This window comes from Tenrec ecaudatus, chromosome 7, assembly GCF_050624435.1.
Source record: "Tenrec ecaudatus isolate mTenEca1 chromosome 7, mTenEca1.hap1, whole genome shotgun sequence".
NCBI classification, from domain to species: Eukaryota; Metazoa; Chordata; class Mammalia; order Afrosoricida; family Tenrecidae; genus Tenrec; species Tenrec ecaudatus.
The window spans coordinates 122,257,071-122,275,166 of NC_134536.1; the positions used below are offsets into that span (position 1 = coordinate 122,257,071).

Below are 18,096 nucleotides of genomic sequence, written 5' to 3' on the forward strand. Positions count from 1 at the left end.
CTTGTCAGTGGGTAGGGGTAATATAGGGTGGATCTTTTTTCGTACATTTTTGCATTCTTCTCAATAGAGCTAGGTTGACATAAAAGACCTAAATATGTCAATAACTTTTTTAATGTGATTTGGGTAAAAAATTTACAGAGTATATTGGTTTTCCACTCAACAATGTATACACATTTTGTTTTTGGCAATGATTGTAATCTTCACAGTGTGGATGTCAGCTCAGTGAGTAACCACTACACCAGCAGGGCTGCTTTGTAATCTTAAAAATGCAACTGCACTGTATCACTTCCTCCTGTGTTTCTTATTTCCATTTGACCTTTTCTGTTTGTTCCTTCCTTCAGAAGCTTCATCCTAGGGAGAAATGCTACTCTTTTGACCATGTGTGGTTAATTGTTCTGGGTGTGTTCTTGCTCACCTTGTAGACTTATCTATTATTGGGCTGAAAATTGAGCCACGAGTGACTCCCGTTCCAGACCCGAAGGGTGTCTAATGGCTGTTGTCTCAGAGATTCCACCAATCTCTGTCTGACCAGTAAGCTTGGTACTTTTTACTTTTTTGAGTTTTATTCCACATTTTTTCCATAGGGCTTCCTATTATGATTCCTTTCTAAATGATCTGCAATGGTAGTCAGGTACCTCTAGTTTTAGTCTCAGGGTTGTGAAGGCTGGGCTCACATGGTCTATTGGTTCTCTGGACTAATTGTTTCCTGTATCTTTGACTTCCTTTGTTTTTCTTTGTTCCAGAGAGGGAGAGATCATTAGTTGCACCTTCCATGGCTGCTTATAAGTTTTTAAGACCCGAGTTGCAACTCACTAAAGTAGAATGTTATATATTACCTGTGGACTGTGTCATGCCAATTGGCCTTGTGTCTCTTGAGACTATGGTGCTGATTTTACATCCAGTGTTATTCCAGTTTCTTAATGTAGACCCTAGGTGTACAATCACAAAAATTATAAAACAGAGGTCCATGAAATCACAATCAATGATAAGAAATCTATGTAAGAAAAATGAATAAACTATTTCTATAAGAAAAGCAGTAATGCAATTTTTGGTAGTTTTGCTTTTATTTGTAAAATAGTCCCAATAGTATATCTATGCAGATATTCTAGCTTAATTCCTTTTGTGCATTAACTATTTGCAACAAGAGTAAAAATTCTGTCTGACCAAATTATGTTTTGTATAAAATTTGAATTCATTATATGTTACAGTAAAATAAATCATTGGTCTTCATATTTCCTTGTTTTGGGAGGTTGAAGTGCCTTTCAGTAATACATACACACAACAACAACAACAACTATTTGCAATATGTTATAAAAATAGGGAAATAGGGTCATGGTTTGAAATGAAAATAAAACTAATAGATGAGGTAATGGAGTGAATAATCTGTGTTAAAACCAAATGAAACAATAATGGGGAAGAATAGATTTTGAGAACAGTTCCAAGAGACTTTCCATTCAAAGCACAGAAAGTCTAGGAGAAATAATAGAGGCGGGGTAGAGAAAATGAGTAAATTACAGAAGCAAGTTTGAGCAGAAAATTCATAACTTCAGATTAAAACGTTTCACTGATTATAAACACAGTCAATTTAAAGAAGATATATATATATATATATACATGTAGGAAAACATGATTTAATATTACAATTTTACTTTTTATAATAACTCATAAGGCAGAAGGAGTATACTCAAACACCTTCATGGCTTTGGTTTTTGCTGGGGTGGTTGAGTTTAGAGGGAGGGGCAGCTGTGTGTGTGGTTATTATTCAAGTTCATGTTCAAGGCCTTGTCCAACTTACTTAACACTTAAATAAGGTTGTTTGTTTATTTATACCTTATCTGTTCCAAAATGCAATTAAGATGGCAAACAATCCTACTTATGTTAACTGGCTCATTTGATTAAAACGTTGAACTTCGACTTAGATAATCTCTTTCAGGAAATTTTTGTTATTCTTTGTTCTCATCCAAATCTGAAGATTAGCTATAAATAATAACTGAAATTCCAGAGAGCTTGGTGAAATAAGATATTTTCTGGATTATTTAGTCTTTGTTTCCCCAAAAGTCCTTAAGCTTTTTGCTGAATAAGCTAAGAGGTCTCTTCTGATCCATGTTTTGTTAGAAGTCACTTATTTTATGGGTTCTTTTGTTTATTCTCACCCTAGCCCCCCTTAGTAGTCTGTCAGTTTATTTTTATCCATTAACTAGTGGTTACGCTTTCGCAGCCTTGTTACCTTGGATGGAAACCATTTTGAGAATGAAAGGAGGCCCAGAAATCTTCTTCAAAATCCTCTCAATGGTCAGAACACCAGGGTCTAGAGATGACAAAATACAACTATCACGTTGTCCTATAGCTCACAAAACGTCGAGATCTGGTGCAGTGATTACATATTGGGTTGCTAACCACAGGTCAGAAGGCACTCAAAATGCACTTGAGGAAGAGTGCTTTCTCAAAGTTTAGTGGACCATAATGACATGGGTGGGGCATAGATTTGGGCACATCCATTTGTTGATGGGCCATAATGCAAAATGAGATGAAACCATTGTAAACATCTATAAACAATCAGAACATGGAATGTATGAAGTATGAATCTAGGAAAATTTTAATTCATCAAAAATTAAGTAGAAAGCATCAAGATTGATATAGTAAGCATTAGTGGGCTGAAATTGGCTGATATTGGATCATTTGAATCTAACAGGCGTATGCTTTACTGTGCTGGAAATGAAAAATTCGGGAAGAATGGCATTGCATCCATCATCCAAGCACTCTACGATCTAGTGTGAAGTACAGTGCTGCTTGTATTAAAGATGGTATCGACAAGCAGACAAGTAAATCAAGCCAGCACAACTGTGATTAAAATTGACACACCACCACTAACCCTAGTAATGAATACATTGAAGAATTCTATCAATTTTTATAGCTTTAAGTTGATCAAACATGCCTTCAAGATGCCTTCATAGTTATTGATGATTGGAATGGGAAAGTTTAAAATAAATAGGAAGGAAAAGTAAATAGAAAATACAGCCTTGGTGATAAAAAAAACCCACAAAACTGGAGATAGCATAGAAGAATTTCACATAACTAATGACCTCTTCAATGTAAATACATTGTGGAATATAAATGATGACTGTACATGTCCATTTCACCAGATGGAACAAAAAAGGAATAAAATTGACTATATCTGTGAAAAGAGACAGTAGAGAAGACCAATATTAGCCAAAATGATGTCAGGAGCTGTCCATCATGTTGAAGAAAAGTAAAAGTCCACAAGAGCTTAAACACAAGCTTGAGTATATCCCACCTAAATTTTGAGAACATATTCAGGACAGATTTCACTCACTGAACACTAATGACAGATGATCTGATGAGCTGTGGGATGGTAGCAAGAAATCAGAAGGACTTCAAGAATACAGGAAAAAAAGAAAAGCTCAAAGTAAATATCAGAAGAGACTGTGAGACTTGCTCTTAATTATGGAGCAGTTAAGCTAATGGAAGTAATGATGAAGTAAAAGAGCTGAATGGAAATTTTCTTTTCAAAAGGTTTTGTGAGAAGATAGAGAAAAGCATTAGAATGAAATGTGCAAACCCTGGAGATATAATACTGAAAAGGGATAACATGCTTAACATATCTTCAGCTGAAAAAAGTAAAGAAAAAAAGTTAAGCCTGAAATTGCAATGTTGAAAGAGTGTAGTAAGCATCAAAAGAAGATGGATAGATGGTACAGAGTTACTGTGCCAAAAATAATTCATATACTTTCAACCATTTCAAGAAGTAGCATATGAGAAAGAAACACTGATACCGAAGGAAGAAGTCCAAGTTGCACTGAGCGTATTAGGGAAATATAAGGCTCCAGAAATGAACAGAATTCCAACCAAATGTTTCAACATTTTGATGAAGTACTGGAAGTACTGACTTGCTTGCCTATGCCAAAAAAATCTAAAAGTCGACTATCTAGCCAACTGACTAGAAGAGATCAACATTTGTATGATTATAAAGAAAAGTCAGCCAAAGGAATGTGGAATTTATTGAACAATATCCTTAATAATGCATGCAAATAAAGTTTAGCTGAAGATCATTTAGCGATGTTTGCGGTACTACATTGACAGGGAGTTGACAGGAATTCAAGCTGTATTAAAAAGAGGACTCGACTTACTGCTGACTTCCAGACTACTGCCCTTAGCCAAGTGCATTTACACCTGCCCTCCACCCACCTGGGAGCGCTTCACCCTCTGCAGCATAACCTGAAACTGGGGAAATCCCATCCAGCCTCCACCAATGGATATCCTGCTCAATTTCTTCCTAGGTAAATTTTGCCTGCATGGCAGGGGGAGCTCTTGTCTGTTGTCTGTGGTCCCATGTAACTGGGGGACCTTCATCCCACCTGCCATAGTGCCTCACACGGCCTATAGTGGCTTGGCCAACACTTGCCAACCTTCCACAGTTCTGTGGGAACCTCTTAGCAGTCTCTGCAGCAATCTACCCAACCAAGGAAATTCTGCCCAACATTTGTGGTGCTCTGCACCAAAGCAGGCAACCCACCAGCCTTCTGTGGCACTCCCTTTTCAGTGGCCTCCCCCACATTCCCTCTGCAGTGCCCCAAGCTGCCATGGGCCAAACTATCATGGCTTCTTGTGAGATCACTCAGTAGAGCACCATCTGTGTGGTTGTCCAAAACAATCTAACCAGTATCCCCTAAGAGGACCATCCAACTTGTCCTCCAAATAACAGAATACTGGTTGACTAGGGAAAGAGTGAAGCCACAGGAGAATAAAGTGGTAGATAAATTCCATGGCAAAACTAGTTGCAGGCAGTTTGAAGATGCACTCCTATGAGTATCCCAGAAAGAACCAGTGGTCTTAGACTCCCTGGAAAAAGGCACCTTGCTCCTCTAAAACAATGCAATGCAAACAGCCATCAGCCCCAACGACCTCAATGAAAAAAGCAGGAAAAACAAAAGGCAATAGCAGAAGATGTCCTGAATCTAACAACCTGCATAGAAGAAGCAGACACTGATCTGCCAGAGAAAGAAATTTTCAGAATGCTGTTTGGAGTCACTCAGGATATGAGGGAAACAATACAGAGAAAGGATGAAATGATAAAGGAGATAAAGTCCATACACCAAAGGGAAATACAAGAGCTCAGGCATGAGATAACAAAAACCAGTATCAGACTCACGGACTTCGCCAATCGATGACAGGAGGCCAAGAACCGCACCAGTGACCTAGAGGACAGCCACGCAGACTTTAACAAATGCGAACAAAAATCTGAAAAGATCATCAGAGAAACTGAAGAAAATCTAAGAGCTATGTATGGTGCTAGGAAGAGGAAAAACATTAGAATAATTGCATTATCAGAGGAAGACACAACAAAGAAGTCATCTCCAACAATAGTGAGAGAATTCTTGGAGGAAAAGTTCCCAAGCTTAATTAATGAAAATCAGGAAACCATTCAGGAGGCTGAAAGAATACCAGCTAGACTAACTCCCAAGAAGTTACCAAGGCACATAATAGATAAACTATCCAACTTTGAGGAAAAGGAGAAAATTATGAGGGCATGCTAGGGAAAAACAAGCAATCACATATAAAGTTTCCCAAATAAGAATATGCTCAGACTTATCAGCAGATGCTATAAAGAAGAGAGTGGAGTAAAACATTTCAAAAATTGAAGGAAAATAATGTAAACCCAGGAATACTCTACCCAGCCAAATTATTGAGCAAGATAGATGGAGATGTAAGAGTCTTCCCAGACAAGGAAAAACACCAAAAATAGGTTAGAAGAAACCTAGCCCTACAAATGATCCTTGCAGACCTAGTGTGGGCAGGAGAACAGCACTCATCATGCATAAATAAGAGACCACCACATAGAACAACCCTACCCAGAGGGCAACAAAGAGAAAACAGCCATTAACATAGCATTGACTTAAGGGTGGAAAGAAGTCAAGAATAACACACACACACACACACACACAAACACACGCACGCATGCATACGCACAACACACTGATTAGAAAGGGAGGTAGGAAAACACCCAACACAAAAGGTACGAGATGATATAACAGAGTCCACAGATGGATATAATAACCCAGGATATCAGTGGCCTGAACTCAGGCATTAGAACACTGAGGCTAGCAGACTCACTTAGAAAACACAATGCAACAATCTGCTGCCTACAGGAGACACATCTCAAGACTAGATAAAAAAAAAAAATTGGCTGAGAATCAAAGGCTGGAGAAAGGCATAGCAAGCAAACAGCAATTCAAAATAGGAGTTGTAATCCAAATCTTGGAAAAAATTTATTTCAAAGTGAAAACCATTAAAAGATGAGGGACAATATATATGGTCAAGAGAATGGTAGACAAAAACCCACTAAGCATTTTAAACATATATTTCCCAAATGAGAGACCCACTGAAAATGTCAACCAAACCCTCCAAAAAATAGAAAAAGAAATCATATCCTCAACAATCATAGTGGGTGTCTTCAATACACCACTATCTGAGAAAGATAGATCACAGGGAAAGAAACTCAATGAGGAGGATAGAGATCTAAACACTGCAATCAGGCAGTTTGATCAGATAGATATTTATAGAGCTTTTCATCCAAATACCAACAAAAAATCACATTCTTTCAAGTCCAAATGGCAGATATTCGAAGATAGAACACATGCTGAGGCATAAAGCGAATCTACATAAATTTAAGCACATTAGTATCATACAGACCTCTCCTCTGACCACTGTGCCATAAGGCTGGAAAACAACAAAAGGAAGAGGAAGAAAAGAAGAGCAAATAATTGGAGGATGAATAACTCTCTATTGCAAACGGAGTGCGTACTGGCCCAGATCAGAGATGAAAATAGTAAATTTCTAGAAACCAATGAGAATGAGAGCATGATGTACCAAAACAAATCGGACACAGCAAAGGCAGTTATTAGAGAAAGTTTGATAGCAATACATGCACAGAACTAGATAGAGTCAACCCTACGAATAGCAAAAGAAAAGAAATAATATAAATCAGGCTGAGATTCAGGAGAGGGAAAATAAAAAAAGTATGGGGGGAAAATTAAGGTTGTTCTTTGAAAGGATAAACAGGATGAACAGACCACTGGCAAACCTAACAAAAGAAAGAAGGGAACAAAATTCAATAGCAAGGATGAGGGGTGAAAGAGGGGACATAACAACAGACCTTAATGATATCGTAATGATAATTACACAATACTACAAAGGATTGTACTCCAATGAATTCAACAACTTGGAAGACATGGACAAATTCTTGGAAAAGCAATCCCTCCCTAGACTATCCCTGATGGACGTCAAGAATCTCAACAGACCCATAGCAATAGACAAATAGACAAGGTTATCAAGGGATTACCAACAAAAAAATCCCTTGGACCAGATGTCTTCACAGGAGAATTTTACCAAACATTCAGGGAAGAACTGACACCAATCCTACACATTCTCTTCCAGAACATAAGAAAAAGATGGCAAACTCCCGGACTCTTTCTATAATGCTAGTATAACTCTGATCCCGAAACTGGGCAGGGATTCCAAAAGAATCGAGAACTACAGCACAATATCCTTAATGAAAATTGGGGCAAAATCCTTAACAAACTACTGGCCAACAGAATACAAAAGTATATAAAATAAATAATTCACCATGACCAAGTGGGATAAATAACAAGGATGCATGGATGATTCAACATACGAAAGATCTTTAGTATCATTTGCCACATTGACATTAAAATTTATTAGAACCACATGATAATATCGATTGATATGGAAAAAGCATTAGACAATACCCAACACCAATTCCTGTTTAAGACACTAAAGAACATAGGAATGGAAGGAAAATTCAATATGATCCAAGCTATATATGAAAAACCTATAGCCAACAAGGTAGTCAATGGAGAAAAGACTAACACAATCCCACTGAAAAAGGGGACCCGATAAGGATGCCCCTTGTCCCCACTCTTATTTAACATCGTACTGGAGATTTTAGCTAACAGCATAAGGCAAAGAAAAGACATCAAAGGTAGTCCCCTGGGGAAAGAAACGGTGAAACTATAGTTATTTGCAGATGAGATGATTTTATATATGGAAAATCCCAAAAGTTCCACAAGGGGAGTACTGGAAGCAATTGAGGAATATGGCAGAGTGTCAGAAGACAAGATTAAGAATCAGAAGTCTATTGGACTGCTATGCACATCGGATAAGATGACAAAAGAGGAGATCACAAAGGTGGTACCTTTCACAATTGCCAAGCAAAAATTGAAATACCTAGAGATATACCCGACAAAAAGAACAAAATATTTATATGAGGAAAATGACAGACACTATTACAAGAAACCAAGAGTGACCTCAACAAATGGAAGAATATCCCCTGCTCATGAATTGGAGGCCTCAATATAGTAAAGATATCATTTCTGCCGAAAGCACTATATAAGTCTAATGCAATCCCAATACAATTATCCTCATCTTCTTCAAAGAAATGGAAAAACTGATTACCAACTTAACATGGAGAGAGACGAAGTCAAGAATTAGCAAGAGAACCCCTCAAGAAGAAAGACACAGGGGGGGGGGCTAGTTTTACTTGACTTTAGCACATATATACAGCCACCATGGTCAAAACCACATGGTATTGGTATAACGACAGATACTCAAACCAATGGAAAAGAACTGAAAACCCAGAAATAAAATCATCAGCATACAGACAACTGATCTTTTATATGGCCCCGAAAAATATCACATGGGAAGCGGATGCCCTCTTTAACAAGTGATTTTGGGAAAAATGGATATCTACCTGCAGAAAAAGGAAACAAAACCCTGATCTCACTCTATGCACAAGAATAAACTCATGGTGGAGCACAGACTTCAAGATAAAACCCGAAATTATCAGGGCTATCAATGAGGGAATTGGGACCAACCTGAGAACTTTGGCACAGGAAATATATAGCTATCAGAAATAGAGAAGGACACAAATAGGGAAGATGAGTCACAAATTGACAAGTGGGATATGCTGAAGATAAAACACCTGTGTACCTCAAAAGAATTCACCACTAGAGTAATAAGAGAGCCCACTGACTGGGAAAACATCTTTAGCAATGATACATCAAACAAAGACTTATTACTATAATCTATAATACTTTGCTAGCTTCCAAAAAGAAAAAAAAACACTAATTGTCCACTGAGCAGGTGGGCAAAGGATCTGAACAGAAGTTTCACAAGGGCAGAAATCCAAATGGCCAACAAACATATGAGAAAATGTTCCCAAGCTTTAGCCATAAGAGAAATGCAAATGAAAACAACAATGAGATACCACCTAATACCTTCAAAGATAGTCCAATTCGAAAAATCAGAAAACGACAAGTGTTGGAGGGGCTGTGGCGAGATAGGAACTCTCATCCACTGCTGGTGGACCTGTAGGTACATACAGCCACAATGGAGATTGATTTGGCAATATCTAAAACAGGTGGAAATTGAGTTACTATATGATCCAGCAATCCCCCTACTGGGCATATACCCAGAAGAAGCAAGAAACAAATCTGGTCGCATCCTCTCCGGAGTCTCTGTCACCAGGCCTCACCACTGCAGCTTCTACCAGAGCCAGGTTCTGGTGGGCCCATGTGGAGATGGGGCCCAGGATCCCATCCTGGGATTCACTGAAGCTTTTAAGAGAGATACTAACAGCAAAAAGATGAACCTGGGAGTTGGGGCCTACCAGGATGACAATGGGAAGCCCTCGGCGCTCCCTTGTGTCCAGAAGGCTGAAGCCCAGATTGCTGCAAAAAATCTTGACAAGGAATAGCTGCCTATCTGGGGACTGGCATCTGCAGAACTGACCCTGGGTGGGAACAGCGAGGTGTTGACAAGTGGCCGATGTAGCACAGCACAGACCATTTCTGGATCAGCGCACTCAGGATCGGAGCCAGTTCCCTGCAAAGATTCTTTAAGTTCAGTCGAGACGTCTTTCTGCCCAAGCCCTCCTGGGGAAACCACACGCCCATCTTCAGGGACCCTGGCATGCAGCTTCAGGGGTATCGGTACTATGACCCCAAGACTTGCGGTTTGGACTTCGCAGGTGCTATCGATGACATTTCAAAAACACCCGAACAGAGCGTGCTCCTCCTGCATGCCTGTGCTCACAACCCCACCGGAGTGGACCCCCGTCCTGAGCAGTGGGAGGAGACAGCCAACATGGTGAAGAAAAGGAATCTGTTTGCATTCTTTGACATAACCTACCAAGGCTTCGCCAGTGGGGACGGTAACAAGGACGCCTAGGCCGTGCGCCCCTTCATCGACCAAGGCATTGACGCGTGCCTCTGCCAGTCCTTTGCGAAGAACGTGGACTTGTAAGGTGAGCGCGTGGGGGCCTTCAGCGTGGTCTGCGCGGATGCTGAAACCTCCAAGAGGGTGGAGTCGCAGTTGAAGATTTTGATCCGTCCCATGTATTCCAACGCCCCTCTCCATGGGGCCCGGATTGCCTCGACCATGCTGCCCACGCCAGAGCTGCGGAAATAATGTTCGCAGGAAGTCAAAGGCATGGCAGACCGCATGATAGGCATGCGGACCCAGCTGGTCTCCAAGCTCAAGGAGGAGGGCTCCTCCCACCACTGGCAGCCCATCACGGACCAAATTGTCATGTTTTGTTTTACGGGGCCCAAGCCTGAACAGGTAGAGCAGCTGACCAAGGAGTTCTCCATCTACATGACAAAGGACGGCCGCATCTCTGTGGCTGGAGTCACCTCTGGCAACGTGGGCTACCTTGCCCAAGCCATTCATGAGGTCACCAAGTAATTTCCCCGGTAAGAGGGAGCAGAGATACCTTGCCTATTCAGCCCCTGCTATTGTGGGGTTCATGGGGAGCCTGAGAGCAGGTGGATGGTGGCAGGCAGGTGACTTCTCTGAACCACAGTGCTTCACAAGCAGCCATTGAACATGTTTCTTGGGAAAGAACATGCAGTGAATTAGGGCAGAGGCACCTGGATTGCAGACTGGAGCTTTGTGGCTCTCAAACCAAACTGGTCCCCATCCTGTTGTCTGGGGGTCTCTCCCAATGAGTTTATGTGTATGAGAAAAAGCCAAAAATCTGTCCATCTCACAACTGCAATATTTCAGAAGTTTTAACCGAAGCACCTGCGTGCTGAGGGTTCCTCCGTTCATCCAGCCGAAGAACTCGCACTTACTAGACCTTGTACAGAGAAGCCTGCTTCTGACACTAACTCCTGTGTCCCTCGGGACAAGAGCCCATAGTACAGAAATCATGTCTGAGGAAACCCACTGAGCCCACTGCCACTGCAGCAAGGAAAGCAAAAGACACCCTTTCCCAGCTTATTTAAGAGAAAGAAGGAAGAAAGAAGACTCTCCTTTTTCATACTTAGAGACATTTTAACACTAACCTCTGAGCCCTTATCATTGCTGTTCTTTTCCTCAGACACAAAGACCTCTCACTAGCCTAGCTCCCAGTCCCATCAACAGCCTCCCCCCCACCCCTGTCAGGATATGCTTATCTCAAGAATGCACATGCCATACCCTTCCCTGGAGAAAAGAGAACTCCCTCTCCTGCACTTTCATCTCAGCAGCATGAGTCATTGTTTGATTACCTCCTCTGCCCTCTGGGACTTCCTACCTTGGTTGAGTGTGGTTGCGCAGGCGCTCATCTCACCCCGTGAGCCAGGCAGTGTAGGGCAGGACCAGGAGAGGGCGCACTTGGGGCTTTTGCTTCTACCTTGGGTGGGTACTGCCAGGAGGGCTCAGGCTTCCCCCTCTGGAAAGATAGCCACCATCTGCTCTAATCATGTAGGCTTAGTGCAGCCTGGTTTCTCTGTTAAAACAAAATCACCAAAGAAACCCCCCCCCCCAAAAAAAAGAGTTCAAAAATAAAGAAAATGTTTTTAAACTAATGGTGGCAGTAATTATACAATTGCTTGGTCTAATTGAACTATGGATTGGTATAATATCTGTAACAGCTCCCAATAAAATGATTAAAATTGATAGTAATAATTTTTAAAAGAATATCAGAAAGAAATTTATCTGTGTTTTATGGACTATGCAAAGGCATTCAATTGTGTGAATTATACATACTATGGGTAATATTGAGAAGAATGAGAATTCTAGAACACTTAATTGTGTTCATGTGGAACATGTACATAAACCAAGAAGCAGTTGTTTGAACAGAACAAGCAAACCCTGAGTGGTTTAAAATCAGGAAGAAAGTTTCATGTCAAGATTGTACTTTTTCACCATACTTATTCATTCCAAATACTGAACAAATACTTTAAGAAGTTGGACTACAGGACGACAGCGTCGACATCAGGATGGGAGGAAGGCTCATTAACAGCCTTCAATGTGCAGATAACACAACCTTGTTTGCCCACAATGTGAAAGACCCGAAGCACTTGCTGATGAAGACCAATGATGGCAACTTCCACTGTGGATTTCAACTCAGTGGAAAGAGCCAAATACTCACAAAAGAGCCAGTAGATAACATCATGCTAAATGGAGAACAGATTGGAGTTGTCACGAATTACGTCTTTCTTGGATCCCCAATCAATGCTTATGGAAGAAGCGGCCAAGGGATGTGTTGGGCAAAGCTGCTGCACGAGACCTCTAAAGCAGCAGTTCTCAACCTGTGGTTTGTGACCCCTTTGGGGTCGAACAACCCTTTCACAGGGGTCACCCAATTCATAAGAGTAGCAAAATGACAGTGATGAAGTAGCAACGGAAATAATTTTATGGTTGGGGGTTCACCACAAGACGAGGAACTGTATTAAAGGGTCACGGCAATAGAAAGGTTGAGAACCACCGCTCTAAAGTATAGAAGAGCAAGAATGTCACTCTAAGGACTGGTGTACCTAACTCAAGCCAAGGTATTTGCAATTTCTCATACACATGTGAAAATGAGACACTGAATAAGAAAGATGGATGAAGAATTGATGCATTTGAATTATGGTGCTGGCTGGTGACAATTATTTAAAGTGCCATAGACTACCAAAGTAGTAAAAAAATCTATCTGCGAAGTATAACCAGACTGTTCCTTGTGGAAACAAGGATAGAGAGACTTCATCTCACTTACTTTGGACATAGTATCAGGAGAGAGTAATCCTTAGTAAAGGACCCCATGAATGCTAAAGGAAAAAGTCAGTGAAAAAGAGAAAGATTTTCAACAAATGAACTGGCATGTGCCTGCAACAATGGGGCCAGGCATAGCTATTGTGAAGATGGCCTGGCTCAGGCGATGTTTCATTCTATTGTGCATAGAGTTGCTATGAATCCATGACTTTTCAATTAACCCTGGCTGCTTTTTCAAAATCTGGTTAATAAAGCACAGAGAAATAAATATCCACTGGTATAATTTAAAATATCTGTGGAAGGATTGCAGGAGCAAGATCTCAGCAGTATTAACCAGCAGCCCACCCCAGCCTTGTAAGAAAGGTACATATCCAATAAGAAAGGTTTGGGTCTTGATGTGCTTCCACTACTGTCTAGTCATGAGTGTTGGGGGAAATGTTTTAACCTCCAAAGTATAAAATTGAATTTTTAAATACACACACATTTCTCCTAAGAGTTAAAATCCATTTTTATCATTAGAAAACATAAGAACCCACCTCTCTAACTTGATTGCTGGAGGTAAAATGGGTGCATAAGCAAATGTGATGAAGAAAGCTGATAGTGTCTGGCTATTGAAAGATATAGTGTCTGGTGTCTTAAAGGCTTTAAGTTAAACAAGCGACCACCTAGCAGGGAAGCAACAAAGCCCACATGAAAAAAAGCACATCAGTGTGTGATCACGAGGTGTCAACAGGAAGAGGTATCACAAGTTCAAAAAAAGCAACCAAATTGATGTGAAGGAGCATTGATATAGTGGAGACTCAAACCCTCCTTGTAAGAATATTGGACAATCCCTCTCAGAAGGGCCACAAGAAAGGAACAATAAATCCAGAATGCGGTATAGTACTGATGAACCACATAACTATCCTCTAGTTCTTTAATATTCCTCCCCTAACTATTATGATTTTTATTTCTTTTACCTCATTAATCATCTTAGATTTGCATATGTTCATTTGTATATTTAAGATAATTTGGTCCATGAAAGCCAAGATAGATATCCCTTCAGAAACAGTAACAGAAGTAATGGTTCCTTAAGGTATGGGAAGAAAGAGTGGGGTGGGGAGGAGGAGTGGATAACATTGATGACTATAGCCCACTCTATAGGCTTGAACAGCAGAATTGTATGTGCATATATGTATTGGATGATAAGATGTGGCACACAAAAAATCTATCATGGGGGAAAAAGGCTTCTTGGGGTAAGGGGAGAAAAGAGGGGAGAAATGAGAAATGATATCAAGGAGTTCAAGAAGAAAGAAAATGTTTTCAAACAGATTGTGGTAGCAGTTGTACAATACAGTTTGATGTAACTGAACTATGGAATGTTATATCTGTAAGAGCTCCCAACATTATTAATAAAATAAATAAATGTAATGTAATTTTAAAACATCAGAATTTATAGTCCTTCAAACTTTGTCCATTCCATAATTTCCATACACTAATTAGATAAAAATAACGCATTAAGTATGCTTTATTTTTTCTGGTCACAAAAGAACATCAGTACTTGTTTTTGAACAAGAAAAATTCCCTTTTCTGTACAAAGTATATTATCCGTGAGTAGGACATCTCCCTGTAACAGCAAATAAAGCTTAAACAATTGACACTTCCCTGGATCGATTTTACCTCTATGAACTAAATTGGGGAGCTATGGACAGAGTTTCATAGGAAACTCACTTGGCACTCGGTCTGGCCCACATACAGTCAATGCTGAAGGGAAAAGCTTTCATTCCCAGCTTGCTCATACATTTTGGTAACTGAAGCTCCTGTCTACTCCAAGGAGTTCATTTGGATATGCAGATCAATAGGTTCAACACTGTGATTTATTCTAAAGTGACTAGCAATATTTTTGCACATTTTTATCAACATAGCTATAACATCTCAACCTCATTTTATGTATTTCATTGTTATTCTTCTGAAGCACAACCTATTAAAAGTGGTCTAAATAGCCTCAGATATACTTGAATATTTTGCTTAATATTTATTTGAAATAATCAGACTTTCCTCAAATTAAAAAAATATATATTTTACTCTGAAATAGTCTCAAACGTACAGAAAAGTTGAAGGTAAAGTACAAAGAACTATTTTCTCTTGAATCATTTGAGTTTCTGACTATTCCACCCCTGAATATTTCAGTGTATACTTCTTACAGAAAATACATTTTTAAGCCACAGTACAGTGATCACAGTCAGGAAATTAACATTGATACATTAGGGCCATTAAGTGCCGAGATCCCATTCAAATTTCATCACATGTCAGTGATGTCTTTTATAGGGAAACGACCTCATTAGGAATCAGTTTTCACTTGTAGTCACAGAGTCCCCTCCATTCTGGACTAGATTCTTATGTTACCATTGGCTTTCATTATCTTGATCCCTTTGAAAGTTATTTTGTACAAGTCCTTCAATTTGCATTTATCTGATGTTTTTTAATGATTAGAATCTGGCTATGCATTGTTAACAATAATACTGAAACAGCAAATAGGCATGTTTCTCTTTGTGTCTTGTGAGGCAGAATGTGTGTTTTAATTCTTTCCAGTGCTGATGATTTCTCCCTTTGGTCACTTGATGAAGGTAGCGTGTGACAAGCTTCTCCACGTTAGTATTTTGTTCTGATCTCTGCGAGAAAACACCATGAAACTGTAAATGTCCAATACATCCTCTGTTTTTCAATTTATTCATGTACTAGTTGATAACAATAAAACACAAGGCACACTTTCTACCTTATTCAACTAGTATAGTATATCTGATACTGGTATAGTATAACTGATATAGTATCATCATTATTTATTGCAATGATCACATATTCTCAGGCCAGTAGGAGCTCTTTCAAGCTCCTGAGTCTTTTAGATATGTGTTTATTGTATGCTTTCCTTGTTCCAACTATGGAATCAGCATTTCCCCAAGTTCTAGTTTCTTCTAATAGTGCTTAGAATCTGAGTTTTACAAGCAAGGTTTGCTCAGTGCTGTTACATTTTCCAGGACTTCTCAGTTGTCAAAACATTCAGAAACAAGAAATGTGTGTGTTAGTCTCGGTACATTAGAGAAACAAATCCACAAAAACTCATGCATGAGAGAGTTTTATATAAAGGTTAAGTGCACATCAAGAAAAAATCCCAACCCACTGCTGCCCAAGCCCACAAGTCCAACATTAATCCATATGTGCACCACCAATCCACGAAGTCTTCCTCCAGCTCTCAAAACACACACTATGACGACACCGACTGGTGGAGGAAAGCCAAATCAATGAATGTGTAAGCATCTCAGTGCTGGCAGGGATCTCCACATGGCTTCTCCAGCCCCCAGGGCTGCATTGGAGTAGGTCCATGTGGCTTCTCCTCGAGGATGTCTTGCAGGAAGTGAGCCTTGCCAGTTGAAGCAGGGAACTGGCTAAGGCAGCTGCACCCTGGTCCGACCATCAGGAATCAAGAGACCTAAGAACTAGAAAGGTGAGGCTCACGGAGCCATTTATCTCTCCACCCTTCAATTAATCCCAGATATGTTTATTGGCCAGATTGGCACAATAAGCCAACGTCCTCAGTGTGTGCGTGTATATGTGTGTGTGAAAGTATCTACACTGTATCTATATCTTATAGCTCTAATTATTCCTACATGCATCTACACATTCCTCTGTACAATGGTTTCTGCTATAAATTTCATTTTGAGAATTTGAATTTGTTCCGGTATAATTGATATATTAGGAAATCATTGTAATTTAGTGCAAATTTAGTTGTCTCAGACTTAGTCAATACAAGGACACCAATCTTCTCTTCCTGAGGGCTCAACCTCAGGACCAACCCAACTGAGACACTGAAACAATGTGGTCTGTTTGTTTCTACCTTATTTGTTCCAAGGGAGCCCTGTGGCACTGCCATGCCAGGTAAGGGATGGCCTGTTAATAGCGTGATTGACATGTGAGCCATCCTGTGACCCACAGGAACAATGGGATTATTTGCTCTCATCAAGATTTACAGCCCCAGAAACCCTATGAAAGGTCACTATGAGTCAGTAAAAGAACTCTGGTGGCTAATGGATTATGTGTTGGACTACTAAACTCAAAGTCAGCAGTTTGAAACCACTAGTCACTCACAGGAACACAGATAAGGCTTTCTGTTCTCATAAAAGTTTACAGCCTGGAAAGTTGTGCCCTGTCCAATAAAGTTGTTTATAAGTTGAAATTAACTGATGGTAATGAGTCTCTTTATGAGTCAATATGGACTGAATATCAGGGGACTTGGTTTGAGTTTGGTCTCAAAGTTATTTAAGGTGATAAATAATACAATCTAGATCTATTAAATAATTTCATTTAAATCTCAAAATATGTTTAGACGGAAGTTTGTGTTATATTTGGCTCACATGTAAATCTGAGAGATTCATTTATTTCTGAATGTAATTACAGACAGTTTGATGAAAACTGAAATGTTTTCAGGCTTTATCAGCCTTTATTTCTACCAATAACCTCCTAGCTATTTATTGCACAACTTAGCTCTAGAGAGGAAGTGAAACTGAACTCCATTCATTTAGGGATTTTTATCAGGGCTAAATTAATATGTAGAAAAGCTCCAACTAAATATCCACCTGAAAACCTTTGCAAATGACTAGGTAGATCTTCTAATCTACAGGTCACTGGGTTACTTAAATTCCAACTTGCTTCGCACCCACAAAAAATCTTGGGGTGTGTTACATACACTGGTGGCGTGTAAATATTCTCCAGAAATCATTTCTTAAGCCAAACAAACAAGACTATTATTCCTTATTGTGATGAGTGTAGTGACTTACTATTATTTTATACACAAAACAGCCCACAAAAGTGAATGGTATTTTTGGATATCACACCACAATTTTGGTCGTCTAACATACTACAAAGAGAGTTCCGGGGGAATAGTGGTTTATGCATTGAACTGCTCATCACAAGGGAAGTGATTCAAAACCACCAGCTGCTCTGTGAGAGAAAGATGAGACTGTCTACTCCCATTAAGACTGAAAATCTTAGAAACCCAAAGGGCCA

General features: G+C 39.8%; 1 pseudogene; it reads left to right on the forward strand.

Annotated features, from left to right (window-relative positions):
• The first annotated feature begins 162 nt into the window (after nucleotides 1-162).
• Nucleotides 163-10,782, forward strand: LOC142452485 (aspartate aminotransferase, mitochondrial pseudogene; annotated as a pseudogene).
• The last annotated feature ends 7,314 nt before the right edge of the window (nucleotides 10,783-18,096 follow it).